Source organism: Sus scrofa, chromosome 7 (assembly GCF_000003025.6).
Source record: "Sus scrofa isolate TJ Tabasco breed Duroc chromosome 7, Sscrofa11.1, whole genome shotgun sequence".
Taxonomy (NCBI): Eukaryota; Metazoa; Chordata; class Mammalia; order Artiodactyla; family Suidae; genus Sus; species Sus scrofa.
In genome coordinates this window covers 37,871,354-37,892,142 of record NC_010449.5, presented here as the reverse complement: position 1 = coordinate 37,892,142, position 20,789 = coordinate 37,871,354, and the positions used below count along the sequence as shown (strand labels likewise).

General features: G+C 41.4%; 1 protein-coding gene across 4 annotated transcripts in view; it reads right to left on the bottom strand.

Moving 5' to 3' along the window:
- BICRAL (BRD4 interacting chromatin remodeling complex associated protein like) overlaps positions 1-20,789 on the bottom strand; it is an 81,447-nt gene that overhangs the window by 41,457 nt on the left and 19,201 nt on the right. For 2 of the 4 annotated variants that reach the window (XM_021098729.1, XM_021098730.1), the window contains exon 2: positions 10,132-10,192. The exons of the other annotated variants lie outside the window; for them this stretch is intronic. The gene's annotated coding sequence lies outside the window, so the exon portion shown is untranslated. The remainder of the gene's footprint in view (positions 1-10,131; positions 10,193-20,789) is intronic. 4 annotated transcript variants of the gene reach the window in all.

Here is a 20,789-nt window from a genome sequence, read left to right as displayed (position 1 = left end):
TTCCCAGGCCAGAGACTGAGCCTGTACCACAGTAGCGATCTGAGCAGCTGTGGTGACAATGCTAGATCCTTAATCCACTGGACCGCAAGAGAACTTCAAGGTCTATTTTTAAAAATAAATACAAGGGAGTTCCCGTCGTGGCGCAGTGGTTAACGAATCCGACTAGGAACCATGAGGTCGCGGGTTCGGTCCCTGCCCTTGCTCAGTGGGTTGACGATGCGGCGTTGCCGTGAGCTGTGGTGTAGGTTGCAGACGCGGCTCGGATCCCGCATTGCTGTGGCTCTGGCATAGGCCGGTGGCTACAGCTCCGATTCAACCCCTAGCCTGGGAACCTCCATATGCCGCGGGAGCAGCCCAAGAAATAGCAACAACAACAACAAACAACAACAACAACAACAACAAAAAAAAGACAAAAAGACAAAAATAAATACAAAAAATAAAACAAAGAGGATGGGGAAGACCCATGAAACACAAAAACGGTCAAGCCAGGCTCACTCTAAGCATACCCAAGATCAAATACTTGGGAAATTTTAAAGCAGCCTAGTGGCCTCAAGAATAATCTACATTAGGGAGTTCCCGTCGTGGCGCAGTAGTTAACGAATCCGACTAGGAACCATGAGGTTGTGGGTTCGGTCCCTGCCCTTGCTCAGTGGGTTAACGATCCGGCGTTGCCGTTAGCTGTGGTGTAGGTTGCAGACGCGGCTCGGATCCCGCATTGCTGTGGCTCTGACGTAGGCCGGTGGCTACAGCTCCGATTCAACCCCTAGCCTGGGAACCTCTATATGCCGAGGGAGCGGCCCAAGAAATAGCAACAACAACAAAAGACAAAAAAAAAAAAAAAAAAAGAATAATCTACATTAGCTATCCTAGAAGAGATATTTTACAGATAGTTTGATTTGCATTATGATCACAAATTTTAAAGACCCCTCCCCACCAAGCCAGAGATAAAAAGGAAGATGACAGGCTATTTAATTTTTTTCTCTCTGGGGTGGGGGGTGGGGGGGTTGGTGGGTTGGTGGCAGAAATCAGAGCTCTCATATCAAGAAAGGTATTCGCTTCAAGAACAGCTATTTCAGGAAAGCTGGCTAAACCAATCAATTCTACTGATTTATATCTTAAACTAGCAGCAGTAGAAAACTATTAAGTCATAACACAGGATTTCAAAAACTTCACAAGATGAAATGTGGTACATGACTAATTTAACAAATATTTCTTTTTTTTGTTTTGTTTGGGTTTTTTGTTTGCTTTTTTTTTTTAGGGCTGCACCCGAGGCATATGGAAATTCCCAGGCTAGGGGTTGAATCAGAGCTACAGCTTGCCGGTCTACACTACAGCCACAACCATAGCCACAGCAACGTGGGATCTGAGCCGTCTGTGACCTACACCACAGCTCGCGGCAACCCTGGATCCCTAACCCACTGTGCGGGGCCAGGGATGGAACCTGTCTTCACAGATACTAGTCAGATTCGTTTCCACTGCACCACAACGGGAACTCCATTTAACAGCTATTTCTCTTCTCTCCCTTATATGCCTCTCAGTTCTTTTTCTTCTTCCAAAAACATTAACTAGTGAAAATGGTGACTAATGAGCTAAAACTTTAAAACTCTCACCAAGAGGCACTAAAATAATCTTTCCTCCCAACATACGAAAAATTACCGACATCTGCTTTACCTAACACCAATTTGATATAGCATCAGTGTATGCCGTATCATCTATAAATTTACCTCTAAAAGGTGCTGAGGCTAGAGGGATCATGGGGAAATGTCCTTTAAGCCGTCATGAACTATGAAATGGTTGGTTGCAGTGTTCTCATGTGACCTCTGTCTGAGCTACGGAGGGTATAATGCCCTGCAGTCACTTTTATTTTTACTCACATGTTTACCAGTTCCAGGGCTGTGCATGCCTTTGAGTAAATCCAGATTTTCATCTGGTATCATGTTTCTCCTCCTAAAGATTTTTGTAGTGCAGATCTGATGATGGACTCTTTGAGCCTTCATGTCTTTAAAAAGTGTTTATTTTGCTTTCATTTTTGAAATGTATTTCACTGGACACATTGTTCTAAATTGAGGGTTTTTTTTTCTTTTTTCTTTTTTTTCCCCTTTCTTTTGGTTCTTTAAAGATATTGCTACACTGTTTCTTTTATTTTGCTTTTTATGGAGGTTCCCAGGCCAGGGATCCAACCTGCATCCTCATGGATCCCAGTCGGGTTCATTAACCACTGAGCCACAAAGGGAACTCTGCTACAGTGTCTCTTGCTTGTATTATTTCCAAACAGAATTCTTCTTTATTTTTATCCTTTTGTACATAATAGCCACCACTCCACCCCCACCAACTCTGGATGCTTTAAAGATTTCTCTTTATCACTGGTTTTAAGCAATTTGATTATGAGAGAGCTTGGCATCGTTTTCTTCATGCTTCTTGTGTTTGGGGTTCATTAAACCTCTAGGATTTGTAGGTTTATAGTTTTCCCCCAATTAGAACAATTTCAGTCATTACTTCATGTACTTTGTGTCCCTGCCTCTCCTACAGAGACTCCAATTATCTATGATTGTGCTGCTTGAAGTGGTTCCACAGCTACTAGTGCTTTTTATTTATTTATTTATTTATTTATTTATTTATTTTTGTCTCTTGACTTTTCAGGGCCGCACCCGTGGCATATGGAGGTTCCCAGGCTAGGGGTCTAACTGGAGCTGTAGCTGCTGGCCTACAACAGAGCCACAGCAACCCCAGATCCGAGCCGAGTCTTTGACCTACCACAGCTCACAGCTTCACAGGATCCTTAACCCACTGAGCAAGGCCAGGGATAGAACCTGAAACCTCATAGTTCCTAGTTCAGATTCGTTTCTGGTGTGCCACAACGGGAATTCCTAAAAAAATTTTTTTAAGTGTTTTATTATCTCTTTGGCTTTCATTAGGACAGTTCCTATTGCTATGTCTTCACACAAACTAATCTTTCCCTCTGCAGTGTCTAATCTGCTTGTTTTAATCCCATCCAATTTATTTTTATTTTCAAACGTTGTAATTTTCATCTCTATAAGATGGGTCTTTTTCATATATTCCATGTCTTTATTATCTATTTTTTGGTTGCACCTGCAGCATGTGGAAGTTCCCAGGCCAGGGACTGAACCCATGTCACAGCAGTAACCAGAGCTACAGCAATGACAGTGCCAGGTTCTTAATCCACTAAGCCACCAAGGAACTCCTTCCATGTCTTTATTATGTTTAATCTTTTTTCTACCTTCTTGAAAGTATGCAGAATAGAGATAACTTTTTAATGTCCTTCTCTACTAGTTCTATCATTTATATCATTTCTGGGTCTGTCTGTATCGATTAATTTTTTTTTTCCTTCTCATAATGGGTGGTATTCTCCTTTGCATGCTTGGTAATTTTTTACTGGATTTCAGACATTGCTAATATTATATTATTGAGCACTAGGTATTTTTGAATTCCTATAGATATTTTTGAACTTTTTCTAGGACACAAGTTACCTGTAAATGGTTTGATTTCCTGGAGGCTTGCTTTTTTTTTTTTTTTTTTTTTTTTTTCCTTTTTTGGCCACCACGAAGCATACAGAATTCTGGCCAGGGATCAGATCCTAGCCACAGTTTTAACCTAGGCTGCGATACAGTAATGCCGGATCCTTAACCCACTGAGTAAGACCAGAGATCAAACCCACATACTCATGGATACTAGTCTAGTTCTTAACCTGCTGAGTCACCACAGAACTCTCTTTCTTTCTTTCTTTTTTTTTTTTTTGCTTTTTAGGACCGCACCTGCAGCATATGGGGGTTCCCAGGCTAGGGGTCGAATTGGAGATGTAGCTGCTGGCCTACCCCAGAGCCACACCAGATCTAAGCTGTGTCTGTGACCTACACCACAGCTCACAGCAATGCTGGATCCTTAACCCACTGAGCAAGGGCAGGGATCAAACCTGTGCCCTCATGGATGCCAGTCAGATTTGGTAACTGCTGAGCCACGACAGGGACTCCTATTTTATCTAATTTTTTAACCATTTTATGCAGGAAGGTAAATCCAGTCCCTGTTATTCCATCTTGGCCCTACACCCATTTTTAAGGTTTCAGAAGATTCACTTTAGGTGGTAAGAACAACTTATATGAGTTCACTGGAATGAATTTTATGATCAGAGCATCCTGAAAGAGGAAAGGAGGAGAGGAAGACAGTAAATTGTAGTTTTAGCCCATGCCACCATCTGTTTTCTACCCAGAAGAATAGCTTAGGGAATGGGGAAAGGTGCTTCTTTAATTACTACTATAATAAAGTTGTTTAGTGGGTGAAAAGAATTAATTAAGAATTTAACCAACATTTAGTTCCCGTCCTGGCGCAGTGGTTAACGAATCTGACTAGGAACCATGAGGTTGCAGGTTCGATCCCTGCCCTTGCTCAGTGGGTTAACTAATGATCCGGCGTTGCCGTGAGCTGTGGTGTAGGTCGCAGACACGGCTCGGATCCTGCGTTGCTGTGGCTCTGGCATAGGCTGGTGGCTACAGCTCCAATTCGACCCCTAGCCTGGGAACCTCCATATGCCGCGGGAGCGGCCCAAAGAAATGGCAAAAAGACCAAAATAAATAAATAAATAAATAAATAAAAAGAATTTAACCAACATTTAGCACTCACTATGTGCCTGTTCCTATGTTAAGGACTGGTAATATCAAATGAGTATGACATAAAATGCAATAAGAAATGTAAATACCTTTAACATGTTTGTAGGATTGTAAAAGCAAGGCCAAAAAGTAAATTATTATTATTAATTATTATTATTTTGTCTCTTTAGGGCTGCACCCACAGCATATGGAAGTTCCCAGGCTAGGGGTCAAGTTGGAGCTGCAGCTGTCGGCCTACACCACGGCCACAGCAACGCCAGATCCGAGCCGCGTCTTTAACCTACACCACAGCTCATGGCAACATCAGATCCTTAACCCACAGAGCAGAGCCAGGGATCAAACCCGCATCCTCATGGGTACCAGTCAGGCTGGTTATCGCTGAGCCATGATAGGAACTCCCAAAAAGTAAATTTGTGTTTAAGTAAAAGCAATATCCTTTTTTTTTTTTAACATTTTACTGAAGTTTTAGTATTCTTTATTTTCTTCATTATTTTTATTGACCAGAGAATATGACATGGTTGAAGACAGAGTTTAAATGAATATCAGCAAAGAGTATAAACGAAAATTTTAGGGGGAGGGGTTGGTGGGAGGGTTAGCACACAATATTCTGATAAATGTCATGATCAAAAAGTTACACCATAAAATAGCTACTTATCCAGGGCAAGTAAAACTGTTTATGTCACCGAGGATCAAGAGTTCTTGGAGTTCCCACTGTGGCTCAGTGGGTTAAGAATCTGACTGCAGCGGCTTGGGTCACTGTAGAGTAATGGATTCAATCCCAGGCCCGGCAACAGTGAGTTAAAGGGTCTGATGTGGCCACAGCTGTGACTCAGATTCAATCCCTGGCCCAGAAACTGCCATATGCTGCAGGTGCAGCCATTAAAAAAAAAAAAAAAAAAAAAAAAAAAGGTATTTTCTCATTTTATTCCTTTTGCTATATTGTCATTGTTATGGGTGTTGAGTTTTGTAACTTTGGTTCTGTGTCAAACTTCCTGGCACGGTTCCCAATTTTAAGGCCCTCTCTTTTGGAAAAAAGATGCAACGATCCATCACAATGCAATGTGACAAGTGCTAGCATTTTTGATGGGGTTCCCAAGCTTCTTCAGGTGAAGTCACTAGGCACTTTTTGTGAAATAATATGACATTCTATCAGATGAAAACAAGACTACATTTTCACAATTATACCCACTTTTAATAAAAAGATGCTGTCAAACTCAACATGATGGGTTCTGAGTTTTTCTGTTGTTATTCAACCAAGAACTTCATTTTGTCACAAGCTAGAGCCTACCAGCAGCAAGGAAGAAAGATGGAAAAAACTAAGAAATATTATTAGGAGAAAAACTGAAGAATCAAAAAAATTCCTCAAAGTCAGAGAGGATGGCCATTAATTAATGTAGGCAGTATCGGACCTTGGTTCATTCAACTCGTGAAATACAGAATTTGAAGGCCTTAAAGCTGCTTTAGTCCCAACTCGGAATGAGCTGGGTAGAAATAAGCGTAATAAGTTGAGCAATCCAGCAGGCTAAAAAAAGCTCTATAACATGGGGGGAAAGAGTGACCAACTTCAGGGGGTCAAGGGGAAGCCTGGCAAGGCTTTACAGGGGCTGGGAACACAGGGTGGGAGTAGAGGGGGGTGGGATTTGGAAGTCAAAGGCACTGAATTTGGAAGTCAAAGGGCTTGCTCTGGATACTGAATTCACTGACCAAGTGATCACTGACATGCTCCAATTTCTCAGGGCCCATTTTTTTCCACCCCCTAAATGAAGGTAACAGCCACATCAGTGATTTTAAAACTTTGATCCCTGGAGACCTAGGATTCTCTGAGGGGTCCAGGAGCTGTCTTGGAGGCCTGAAGGTTGCTGGTGGAGGCACTGTGATGCCCCACGTGTCCGCTTCAACTGAGTAACAGCAAAACTCTTATTCAGCTGGGAGAAAACCATTTAACTTGTCCAACTCCCAGAACTCAGTGGTTTGATGTGTGCTGGAATGACCTTTAACAGTGGTCAAACTGCCTGTATATCTATCTAGCCACTTGTGATGGAGCATGACGGAGGATAATGTGAGAAAAAGAATGTATGTGTGTGTGTGTGTGTGTATATATATATATATATATATATATATATATATATGACTGGGTCATTTTGCTGTACATCAGAAATTGACAGAACATTATAAATCAATTCTAATAAAAATTTTTAACAAGATTTATATATCAAAAAAAATGGTCAAACTGAAAATGGAAACACAGGGGTCCACGGAAATCAAGACATTCCTAGTTATTTTAACAAGAGAATAGTGATAAATCTTGTTTGATAAATACATCAAACTTCCTTAAGATAAATTCCAACACAGTGATAATGATCTTAAGTTTACTGGCTACAGAACCATTAACCACACAGATCAGTGTTTCTCAAACAGGGATCTGAAGAAATAGTTTTGGGTGGTCTGAATTCTCAAGTTTGAGAATCATCAGCCAGGAGAAATATGCACGATGAAAATTTTCAGGGCTGATAAAAATTCTGCTTAACCAGTTTGCTAACGGCCTCTCCAGGTCTTGAGATCTAACGGGGATCTACCGACGGAAGACCCATGTATGTGTTGTCTGACTGATGCAAAGATGGTCCTGAGGAAAACCTTTCCAGGCCTCTCTTCATCCTCATTTAATCTCAACTGCCAATGTTGGGCCAGGCTGGGGAGAGGGGAGGGTCCCAGGACTGAAAAAGGAGAGCATCAAAGGAGACCACCGAGTTCTGAAAGCCTTTGATGAATCTAGATTCACATCTAAGGTGGTTCAAGAGCTAGAGATACCAAACTCAGAAAGTAACAACCCCACCCTGCAGCCTGGGAGGACGCTCTTAAGTGCCCACTCTCTTCCACTGCACAGCCAGGGGTGGGAAAGAGCGCTGGGTACTAAGTGATGGCTCAAGGACTGTGAACTGAAAGACTGACGTCAAATCTTGATGTCACCTCCTAGACATTCACAGTAATATAAGACAGTATGAAAGTGCTGCTCTCAACAGTAGAAACCTTGTCACAGTCATCTCCCTGTTCCCAGCAAATAGCACATAAACAGGTATAATAAATATGGGATAAAGATCCAGAGCAGCTGCGTTGTATGCAAAGACTGTACTCCCAAAGGCCTTGTGTAATTAAAAACTCACAGAATTCTAGCTTTATCCTGACAAAGAAATGGGTAATTTCCCAAAGTCCATCGGCATTGAAATGCTACAATTCTAGTGACTTATTAAATATATTCTGTTAAAAATTTTTAGATGTAGTAAGGAAATTTGGGTTATAGCTTTACCTTTCTTTCTTTTTTTTTTTTTTTTTTTTTTTTTTGCTTTTTAAGGCCACACCCGTGGCATACGGAGGTTCCCAGGCTAGAGGTCGAATTGAAACTGTAGCCGCCGGTCTAGGCCACAGCCACGCCAACACCAGATCCGAGCCGCGTCTGTGACCTACACCACAGCTGAGGGCAATGCCAGATCCTTAACCGACTGAGTGAGGCCAGGGATTAAACCTGCAACCTCATGGTTCCTAGTTAGATTCATTTCCGCTGAGCCACGACAGGAACTCCTGGGTTATATTTTTAAAAAGAACTTGCAGAAGCAGTTTGGGTCTGGCATTGTTGTGGCTGTGACACAGGCCAGCAGCTGTGGCTCCAATTTGACCCCTACCCTGGGAACTTCTATATGCCACACCCACAGCCCTACAAAAATAAAATAAGAATTCGTATCTTTTAGAGATCCCATACTATAATAGATATGAATAAATTAACATGATGTCCGGGATTTGCTTCAAAATAATATGGAGTTAGTTATTACAAACATAGAAAAAAGAAAAACTTCAAGGAGTACCTGCTGTGGTGCAGCAGATTAAGGATCCGGCAATACTGCTGCTGTGGCTCAGGTTACAGCTTCGGCTCGGATTTGATGCCTGACGTGGGAACTTCCATGTGCTGAGGGCACAGCCAACAAAACAACCAAAAAACCATGGAATCCTGTCTCCCCCTCCCCCCTCCAGAGCTGCTGATTCATCAGGAATCTGGGATTACTAGAGGATTTTGCCCCCGAACCTCCGAGTTTAGCCATTCTCTTCCCCCCACGTTATTGCACACACGGGCACATTTCAGGCAAACTGGAGAACCTGTCCCCAACTGCAGGCAGGTGAGACCTGCAAACAAGGGCCTCTCAGCTCAGAGCCACAAACTGAAGCTGCCAACTCTCCAAACTCAAGGGAAGGGTGGTTTCTTGGCCGACTGACTGAAGGAAATGCTTCAGGCGAGATCTCATTTGAGGATGTCTCACTCTCTACCACCTTTGGCCTCAGTCCCTCTCCACCCCTTCCCCTCAATTTATTTCTCCCTTCTCCTCTTTACTATATTTGCTCCTATTTACATTAGAATGGCAGCTCCCCCAGGGCAGAGGTTTGTGTCTGTTCACCAATGAACCTCAGAATAGCACCTGACATGACAGGAGCTCCAGGAACCCTTTCCCCCCACTCAGCTTTATTGAGATGTAATTGACAAATAAGATCGGGTAAGTTTAAGGTATACCATCTGATGATTTGATATACATATATATTGTGAAATGATTACCACAAACACACCCATAACTCACCTATATAGTTACTTTTTTTTTTTTTTTTAAGGTGTGGTAAGATCATTTAAAATCTACTCTCAACAAATTGCGGGTACACAATATTGGTAACGATAGTCACCATGCTACACATTAGACGTCCAGAACTTACTCATCTTCTAACTCAAGGTTTGCTCTCTTAGACCACCGTCTCCCCCTACCCCCAACCCCTGGCAACTACCAATCTACTCGGTTTCTACAGCTTTTTTTAGATGCCATATATAAATGAATTACACAGTATTTGTCCATCTTGGTCTGACTTATTTCCCTTCCTTATGCTTCATCCATTTTGTCCCAAATGGCAGGATTTCCTTCTTTTTTTTTTATGGTTGAACAATATTCCATTGTATTACGTATGTGTGTGTGTATCTGTCCATATATCTGTATTAATAAAAATTTCTTTATCCATTCATCCATCAACAGATACCTAGGTTGTTTTCCTATCTCGGCTACTGTGAATAATGCTCCAGTGAACATGGGGTGCAGATATCTCGTCAAGAGAGTGATTTCATTTCCTTCAAATATGTATCTAGAAGTGGGTTGCTGGATCATATGGTAGCTTTAGTTCTAATTTTTTGAGGACCCTCCATACTGTCTTCCATAGTGGCTGCCCTATCTACATTCCTACCAACAATGCCCAGGGCAGGGGGGGCGTTCCCTTTTGCCCACATCTTTGCCAACACGTTATCAGCTCTTGTCTTGCAGATAAAAGCCATTCTAACAGATATGAGGTGATATCTCATTATGGTCAATGAACATTTTTTGAAATGAACTTATCACCCTTTCCAACATGCTGGCCAGAACAGGGCAACACCTGAAAAAATCAGGCACACCAGGGAAAATGTGCTTATTCCTTGTTCCTTGAAACTTACTTCAGTTTTCCAAGAAAGCATGCTTATTTTGGACACCAGGTTATTCCTATGGGAGAACAATCTAAAGTGGAAAACAAAGAATGATATTTAAACCTAGACTGCACAGTGCGGCTAAAGTTATTTCCCACTATTCCCCTGTACTCTATTCTGGCCAAACTGCCACTCCCCCAGCCCCCAAAACACAATGCACACTTTCTCAGCACCTGACCTTGTCCCGGTGAAAATTTTCTTACCTGAGACGCTCTTCTTCCTCTTCTACATCTACTGAAATTCCACCCACTATTCAAAACTTAGTTTGAACCCATCTCTGTGAATCTTTCTCGGACAACCTTGGGCTGTTTTTGGGGTTTTCTACCCAGAATTCTAAAACCAACAACCGTGTCTTTCGACGCTGATCAGACATGGGTCTTTGTGATTACCTCCACGATGCCTATCTTCCGAGCCCAACAGAAGGCAGAGCCCAGATTTAAACAAAAACAGTACAAAGCCAGGCAACTTTTAGTATGGTTTTTAGGCATCAGGGAACTGAGAATACCAGTCCATCAAATAGGCCCTGACCTCATTTTGTGCCTCCTCCCCATCGCACCCTCCCCCTCCCCCACATGAGGAACCCTGTTTCTTTGCCATCTTGACCATTTGATGTTCCCTAAACCTATCTAATACCACTTTCTCAATTCTTGCTTTTTTAGTTTTTTGTTTTTGTTTTGTCTTTTTTTTTTTTTTTTTTTTTTGCCATTTCTTGGGCCACTCCTGTGGCATATGGAGGTTCCCAGGCTAGGGGTCCAATCGGAGCTGTAGCCACCGGCCTACACCAGAGCCACAGCAACACAGGATCCGAGCCATGTCTGCAACCTACACCACAGCTCATAGCAACGCCGGATCGTTAACCCACTGAGCAAGGCCAGGGATCAAACCCACAACCTCGTGGTTCCTAGTCGGATTCGTTAACCACTGAGCCATGACGGGAACTCCAACTCTTTTGTCTTTTTAGGACCACACCCGTGGCATTATGTAAGTTCCCAGGCTAGGGGTCAAATTGGAGCTGCAGCTGCCAGCCACAGCCACAGCCACGCAGGATCTGAAGTGCATCTGTGACCTACACCACAGCTCATGGCAACGCCAGACACTTAACCTGCTGAGGGAGGCCAGGGATTGAACCTGCCTCTTTACGGCTACTTTGCTGCCACTGCACCACAACAGGAACTCCTACTTTTTCAATTCTTTGGCTTTGCACTTGTCCCTTTACTTAGAAGACAAAAGACTTCCCGCCCACCTCCAAGTGGTCAACTGACTGTGCCTACTTATCTAAGGCTTTGAGGAAAAGGATATTGCCTTTCTTTAAAAAAAAAAATCCCCAGACAAAATGAACTGCTCACTAGAATGTCTGACATGTTACTAGATGTGACTCCCTCATCAGCTTATAAATTCCATGAAATTCCATTCAGTCTCTTCATGCTATTAGAGTTTAAGGCAATGGTCTGATACAAATGTGCCCAACTCAGTTAAATTACTTAGGAAAGATTTTGATTTAAAGTTCTCACAAGTTTCCAAGAATATGCAACTAGGCTACACATGAGCACTTTTGCACAATCATAAAGCCCAGGATTGGAAGGCAGGGTTGGTGGTCTGTTATCAAGGATCACCAGCTTATACCTGGCCCTGAAGCATCTAGCCGGGCACCCCTGCTGGGCAGGAAAAGCGTTGAGAGGTCAGCTGATCCCCCATCTCTGCTCCATATCAGATGGTTCAACTCCTGAGGCAGAGGGGAATGTCATGTATTTTACGATCCACAGGACAAAAAAAATGTGTACCCTTCCATGATAAACAATTTAATATTTAATAAATCTCCTTAAAACAGGGATCTATGTACTGAACATAACATATTTCCTTGGAGTCCCCAAATCTTCAGCAGTAATTATTATATTAATAATAGTTATGTTCAAAATTACCCTTGTGGCACAGTGGTAAGGGTCCAGCATTGTCACTGCAGTGGCTCAGGTTGCTGCTGTGGCACAGGTTTGATCCCTGGCCAGGAACTTCCATGTATCACAGGGTGGGGCCAAAAAAATAAATATATTAATAGTTATGTTCATTAAAAGACTCAGAAGTGAAAGCCTAAGTTCAGGAGTCTCTGGCACAGCCATGTATGGCTCTTTGAGGGCACCAACATTAGCCCTTATAGAAAAGAAAAAACAACTCTAAATGTAGGAAAAACAGATGCTCTGTCAAAAATGTTTTCATAATTTCTTTACCGTGTTTTATGAGAGACATTTTACTGACTATGGAAAACAATACACAGGAAATGACTGAGAAACAAAAAAGAAATGCTGCAGCCCTGGTTGTTATTAAATATTAAGTAAAATTACATAATTATGATAATTTATGATACTTCACTACATAGAATCATACATACTAAAAAGATGCGTCAGTTCTCTTCAGTTACACTACTAAATTTCAAAGATTTCTTGTATTATACTGCCAGATAAAAGCTGATTTTTCTTTTTCTTTTTTTTGCCTTTTCTAGGGCCACTTCTGCGGCATATGGAGGTTCCCAGGCTAGGAGTCTAATCAGAGCTGTAGCTGCCAGCCTACGCCAGAGCCACAGCAACTTGGGATCCAAGCCGCGTCTGCGACCTACACCACAGCTCACGGCAATGCTGGATCCTTAACCCACTGAGCGAGGCCAGGGGTCCAACCCGCAACCTCATGGTTCCTAGTAGGATTCGTTAACCACTGTGCCACGATGGGAACTCCCATAAAAGCTGATTTTTCTGTTTCAATCATTGATTGCCAAATTTATTACTTTCTTGCACTAAAAATAATCAGTTCTTTAGAGAATCTGCTCCAGTGACATGCAGACTTCGCCAACGGAAGCAATGACAACACTGAAATAACCACTCAGGAAGATGAGCCTGGTCAAGTATCAACCAAAAACACATTAGAAAAATCTTTAGGAAGAGGAGTTAAAAACCAGAAAGGATGGAGTTCTTGTTATGGCTCAGCAGTTAACAAACCTGTCTAGTAACCATGAGGTTGTGGGTTTGATCCCTGGCCTGGCTCAGTAGGTTACAGATCTGGCATTGCTGTGAGCTGTGGTGTAGGTCAAAGATGCGGCTCGGATCCTTCTTCGATGTGGCTGTGGTATATGTCAGCAGCTGCAGCTCAGATTGGACCCCTAGCCTGGGAACCTCCATATGCCGCGAGTGCAGCCCTAAAGATGAAGAAAAAAAGAAAGAAAGAAAAAGAAAAGTAGAAAGGCAAAACTAAGTCTTACTTGCATCCTCTCCATGAAAACAAACTACCTGAACATTAAACACAAACTACTCTTGACACTTAAATTTTCTAGTTTCATTCAGAAAAATATATCTTTTTTTGTTTGTTTTGATCTTTTTGTCTTTTTAGGGCCACACCCGCGGTATATGGAGGTTCCCAGGCTAGGGGTCCAATTGGAGCTACAGCTGCCAGCCTACCCACAGCCACAGCAATTTGGGATCCGAGCCACGTCTGTGACCTACACCAAGCTCATGGCAATGCTGGATCCTTAATCCACTAAGTGAGGCCAGGGATCGAACCCGCATCCTCATGGATCTAGTCAGGTTCATTGATCGATGCACCACAAACAGAAAAATATTATCTTTTAAGTGGAGATTTATCTAAGTGACTTGTATTTTTTTCTAATAGAAAAAAGACTTATTTAGAGAATATTTTATATGAAGTAAAAGAAAAAAAATCCTCCCAATGTGATTTTTTCCTTCTTTTAAAAACAATGGATATTACTGAATGATACCAATCATAAATTAAAAAAAGGACGACTGTGTGCATTTCCACCCTACAATCACAAAATTTACTCGAATACGGTACAGTAATAATTAAGCTATCAAGAAATAAAAACTGCTTGATCTTTCTCTGTGTTTCCTCAAATACCATAGGACACCACTGCACTGTGTTAGTATAACTTGTACATGTTTTTGTCTCTATGTATGGAACGGCTTTTAAAAAATACTTTTAAATGGCAATGATTATAAACAAAAAATATTTTATTGAGCTTTAGTATTAGCAATCTGGTTAAAGTTATTATGCAAACTCTTGACTCCCACTGCTCTCTGTCAGTGAGTAACATTCAAAATATTTTGGTTTTACGGCATGTTCCAAGAAAAACAAGCCCTATAAAAACAAGTAACAATATTAACAAACAAAATTCCATTTTACAAAGTCAACCATGTTACCAAGGAATAGATGCTGAGGATTCCCTTTTGTAATAATAGCAGACGCAAAAGGAAGATGTGTGCATGAAATCAATTTTTTAAGGAGGAGAAAATGAAAGGAACTTTTTTTTTTTTTGGTCTTTTTAAGGCCACACTCATGGACCCCAGGCTAGGGGTCCAATCAGAGCTGCAGCCCCCAACCTACACCACAGCCACAGCCACACCAGATCCGAGCCGAGTCTGTGACCTACACTGCAGCTCACAGCAACGCTGGATCCTTAACCCACTGAGCGAGGCCAGGGATTGAACCCAAGTCCTCATGGATACTAGTTGGGTTTGTTACTACTGAGCCATGATGGGAACACTGGAAAGGAATTTCTTTATGCTTAAAAATGATTTAAGAAAGAATATGTGCAAATACATATGTAGCATGTTACTCCAAGCAAGATTACATAGTTTCTAAAAAACATTTTAAAGCAGCTGAATTGATCTCACTCTTCTAAACTCCATTTAAGAAACATGAGCTTCTATCTAATGTGAAATATTTTACAAACTCTAAGAAATGCCACATAAACTGGAATTAAAATTGATAGTTATTTCTATCAAAAAACTGTAAGATACAGAGTTTCGGTTGAGGAAGATGAAAAAGTTGGGGAAGAATGGTGGTGATGGTTACATAACAATGTGAATGGACTTAATGCCACAGAACTGTACTTAAAATGGCTAAAATGGTAAATTTTAGGTTATGTATATTTTACCGTAAAAAAGGAATAAAGCATCTATGAATGTTCTTACAAAAGAAAAAACCCAAAAGGTTTGTTTGAAAATAACAAGTTGTAGATCTATGATCAAAAATGTTTCTATTTCTGGGAAAGCGTAAACGTTTCTATTTCTGGGAAAGCGTTCTCTTCCTCCAAGCTGGCAGCTTCGGGACAGATGCTCATTGAGGGGAGATGAGGGACCCATGGCTCGTCAGTCAATTAACCTCAATGAGCAATGGGGTGAAAGTCTCTGAGACAGATCACCCTCAGCTCCTGACAGGCACCAGATGTGGATGAAGAAAGAAACCCCACAAAGGGGAGGGTTCTGAACCTTGGGTGTGCCTTTTGGCTACCTGGCGGAGGCCATGGAGCCCTTCTCAGAATAATATCTCAAGGTGCATAAGACAGGTAAGATGTTTTGAAACAGTTATAAATATATTTTAAAATTGTAATATAGTTATATATGTGATTCCTCATCAATGCATTAATATACTAGATTTCGTGGTGAGTCTAGTAACTACTATCATTTGGAAGATAGTCATCTTTCAAGATGTCTGCAAATGTAAGACTTATAAACAATTCTTCTATTGGTAACAAATTCCCAGGCTTTGTCGGTTTTTTTTTTTTTTGTCTGATTGTGCCCACAGCGTATGAAAGTTCCCCAGCCAGGGATCAAACCCATACCACAACAGTGACCCAAGCCACTGCGGTGACAACACCAGATCATTAACCCTTTGCACCACAAAAGAACTCCCCCCCAGGCTCTGTTAATACTACTGTGGTTGTTGGCCTTCATGCACAGATTTAGAGACTGATAAATTTCATTTGGAGTCCAGTGAAAATAACATGCAGGTTTTTTTTTTTTTTTTTAAATACAAGTTCATGGGCCTCCCTCTCCCCAGTTCTATTCACAGATCCTTTAGGGGTCAGTTCATGGTGACTTGCACTGCTGGAGCCCAGGACATTTGTTCAAGGTGTGAGATGAATAAACTCAATTCAGTAACACAATGGGATTCTGAACATTTGAATATAATTCACAAGATATTTTTATACTTGCTAAGCATACAATGGCCATTTCTATACACCAAATGTACTTTTTTGTAACACTAAGATGCTGAAGGTGCTGCCAGACGCACAGGATTTCAACAGTGCAGAAAGAACACTCTTTGAGAGCATCAAAGTTATCAGAGAATTCGCCATGGGGAAGGTCAAGTAAAGTAATTTTCTGTGAGCTTAGTAGAGAGCAACAGAATTACATTTTCCAATTTAAAAGCCTGACACTGCAGTGGAAAAGCCCATCAACATTCTCAACCCTGCACCAGAGGGAGATAGAAAGGCAAATTTCATCTGATAAACATGCAACAGTCTTTCCTGGAAAGCTTAGTCAAAATTCATACCTTCATTTCTCCCAAACATCCACTGTAGAAAATAGTCATATATTTATTTACTTTCCTAGTTTTTATATGAATGTTAGAATTGAACAGACACCTAAATTAACACCTTTTTCTACATTCACTTCTGGACTATCCTGCTATAGATTCTTGAACCCTCAAATAAGATGGTCAAGTATCTTAGAAACAGTCTCTGGTGATCTAAGAATAAAATGCTACATTTTTTTTAAAAAGGCCAACTTAGTGTAATTAAAACATTTTTTTAACTTTAAAACCGCATTATTCTGAAGGTGGCGGTCAGATGTGCTAGAAGTGGAGTTCCCATCGTGGCTTAGTGGTTAGCGAACCCAACTAGCACCCATGAGGACTCGGGTTTGATCCCTGGCCTGGCTCAGTGGGTTAAGGATCCAGCATTGCCGAGAGCTGTGGTGTAGGTCGCAGACGAGGCTGGGATCTGGAGTTGCTATGGCTATGATGTAGACTCGTGGCTGTGGCTCTGATTGGACCCCTAGCCTGGGAACCTCCATATGCTGCCAGTGCAGCCCTAAAAAGAAAAAAAAAAAAAAAAAAAAAAAAAAAGAACACCTTCTTAACCTGAGTATTTAGGTTCTTAAATTTTGCCTCACTTAGAAAAATAATTTTTCTATGAAGGTTTATCATTATTTAACTTTTTCTTAGACTTCTGATGAAAAAGACAACAAAACAAAAAAACAACTAATTTTAAAGGAGTTCCCATCATGGCTCAGCAATTAACAAACCCGACTACCATCCATGAGGACACGGGTTCAATCCCTGGCCTTGCTCAGTGGGTTAAGGATCTGGTGTTGCTGTGAGTTGTGATGTAGGCCAGTGGGTACAGATCTGATTCGACCCCTAGCCTGGGAACATCCATATGCCGCGGATGCGGCCCTAAAGAGACAAAAAGACAAAAAAACAAAACAAAACAAAACTTCTGATGAAAGCTTGCAAATTTTGTTAATGATTCTCATAATATTAATATCATAATTTTTCTTTAAGAAAGCACATTAAAATAACAAGATATATTAAGCAGTACTATTATAATTTATCATACTACTAATAATGAGAACTCGATTCAATGACTATTTATCAAAATAAGCCTGTGCTGGAGGAGCAGAGTAAAGGATTAAAGAAACATAAATAAATCCGACATAGGTATATAATATTTCCTGGCTCTCAAGTAGCTGATATCTTATTGAAAAGAAGAGACACCAACGTCTGAAATAATTTTCCAAACTGCAGAAAGCATCATAAACCACTCTACATGAAAACAAACATATACTAGCATGGATATTTACAGTAATATTACGCCCCTCTACAACTGATTATTATTACTATTGCATAAAATAGAAACAAAAATCACATTAATTACTATTAATATACCATAGCACATGAGATGAGAAAAACGGTAGTAAGAGCAGCTAACAAACACAAACTGCCTTCCCTCTGCCAGGCACTTTATACAGTTTTAATCCTTCTTAAACAGTCCTGTCAGGTTATGTACTATTGTCCTATTTTTAGAGAGAATGTAAGACATTCGCCCAGCATTGCAGAGTTTGTAAGTAGTGAAACAGAGGTTTGAATTCAAATCTCTAATTCCTAAGTCCATGCTGCTTCTCATTTCTGTGGGTGGAAACATGATTTTGGAAGGTCTGATTTCTGTAAACGTTTCCCATGCCAAAAGATGGCAGTTGAGAATCTTAAAATACTTTCTCCCACAGCAAACCCCCCCCTTACTATTCCATCCATTAAAATTCTAAAATTTTATTTATTTACTTATTTATGTTTTGCGTTTTAGGGCTACACCTGCAGCAAATGAAGTTCCCAGGCTAGGGGTCTAATCGAAGCCACAGCTGCCGGCCTACGCCACAGCCATAGCAATGCAGGATCCAAGCCATGTCTGTGACCTACCCCAGAGCTCACGGCAACACCGGATCCTTAACCCACTGAGTGAGGCCAGGGATCAAACTGGCAACCTGATAGTTACTAGTCGGATTCATCTCCGCTGTGCTACAAGGGGAACTCCAAAATTCTAATATTTCAAATCAACTTATCATAAGGTATTTTTGCTGAGGAAAATGAAGCATGGTATTGGAAATCTATCACTATAAAAAGGCATGCATGTGATGGGAGAAATACACTGGCACTGAAAGGAGCTGTGGACACCGTGGCTGAGAGGAGCGGCTTACAGTCTTTTCATGTAAGACACCAGGGGAAAGAAGTCCTTTAAGCAAAACAGGCTGGCAGAAGTTCCACAATGAAATAACTTTGGGAAATGCCTCATATCATACACGCTTCTCAGTAATTCATAATGCACATCGGATCTCCTGCTTTTAAAAACTCATTGTTTCTAGAGTTCCCATTGTGGTGCAGTGGGTAAAGTATCCAACCGCAGTGGGTTGGAGGCACAGGTTCGATCCCCGGCCTGGCACAGCGGGTTAAAGTTTCCAGTGTTGCCACAGCTGCAGTGTAAGTCGAAGCTGAGGCTCGGATTCCTTGGCCCAAATGCGGCCATTAAAAAAACAAATAAAACAAAACTCATTGTTTCTGACACCAACTTTGCCTGAGAACCCTCCACTCACTCCCAGCTTCATTCCCAATGCCTACTAATTGCCACGGGGTTTAGAGCAGCACATCTGTCCAACAGAAACATCATATGAGTCCCAAGTGAGAGCCATACGAGATTTAAAATTTTCTAGTAAATTTTTTTTTTTTTTTTTGCTTTTTTAGGGCCGCACCCGAGGTTCCCAGGCGAGGGGTCAAGTCAGAGCGACAGCTGCCGGCCTACACCATAGCCACAGCAACGAGGGATCTGAGCCGTATCTGAGACCCACACCATAGCTCACGGCAATGCCAGATCCTTAACCCACTGAGAGAGGCCAGGGATCGAACCCAAAACCTCATGGTACCTAGTTGGATTCATTTCCACTGCACAACTATGGGAACTCCTCTAATAAATTTTTTTAAAGTGTAAATTTTTTTTGCAAGCACCCACAGTATGCAGAAGTTCCCAGACCAGGAATGAACCTATGCCACCACAGTAACCAAAACCACAGCAGTGACAATGCCAGATCCTTAACCCACTGAGCCACCAGGAAACTCCAAAGTGTAATTTATTCTAATATACAGTTGATCCTTGAACAATATAGGTTTGAACTGCAAGGGTCCATTTAAACGCAGATTTTTTTCCAATATATTTACAAATATCTATACATAGAACATCATGTGCAAGGCTTGTACTGAAGTGGATAGCCTACCCTTACACAGGCATAAGGTGAACAATATTTAATGCAAACTTAACAATGTGTTTGCTTTCTTACTGTTCTATAACTTTGATTTCAAAGAATTACATTACGGTAAGCATGCCTCTCTCTCTCTTGTAATTGGAGAATCTGTGTATCAGCCTATCGCCACAGGTAAGTGGCTTTTTAGAAAAACGGAACAATGTTTCTAATACTGTATTATGAATATGGCTGTAAAAATTTTAGAACAGTTCATTCATTAGCATAGAACCTAGGCTACTGTGAAGCAACTGTATCGATTACACTAGGCTACCATAAAGCAATCATTCTGCTGCTACTGTTCATTATCAATGCATGAATCACTACACCTATACATAAATTTCTTTTTTTTTTTTTTGGTCTTTTTGCCATTTCTTGGACCACTCCCGCGGCATATGGAGGTTCCCAGGCTAGGGGTCAGATCGGAGCTGTAGCCTCTAGCCTACGCCACAGCCACAGCAATGCGGGATCCGAGCTGCATCTGCAACCTACACCACAGCTCATGGCAACGCCGGATCATTAACCCACTGAGCAAGGGCAGGGACCGAACCTGCAACCTCATGGTTCCTAGTCAGATTCGTTAACCACTGCGCCACGATGGGAACTCCCAAATTTCTTTTTCATGTTATCTTTTCATTTTTGATGTCCAGTGATAAGAGATACATGTAGCATCTACAGTATTTTGTATCATATAAAACAATATTGATGTAGATACTGAAAGAAAAGACAATCATGTAAACAGACATGGTAAACTTACAGTATGGGTATTTACAGTACAGTACTCTAAATGTTCTTTTTCTTCCATATTTGTTGTTGTTGTTGTCTTTTTAGGGCTGTACCTGAGCCACATGGAGGTTCCCAGGCTAGGGGTCGAATCAAAGCTGTAGCCACTGGCCTATACCACAACCACAGCAAAGTCAGATCTGAGCTGTATCTACAACCTACCCCACAGCTCATGGCAATGCCAGATCCTTAACCCACTGAGTGAGGCCAGGGATTGAA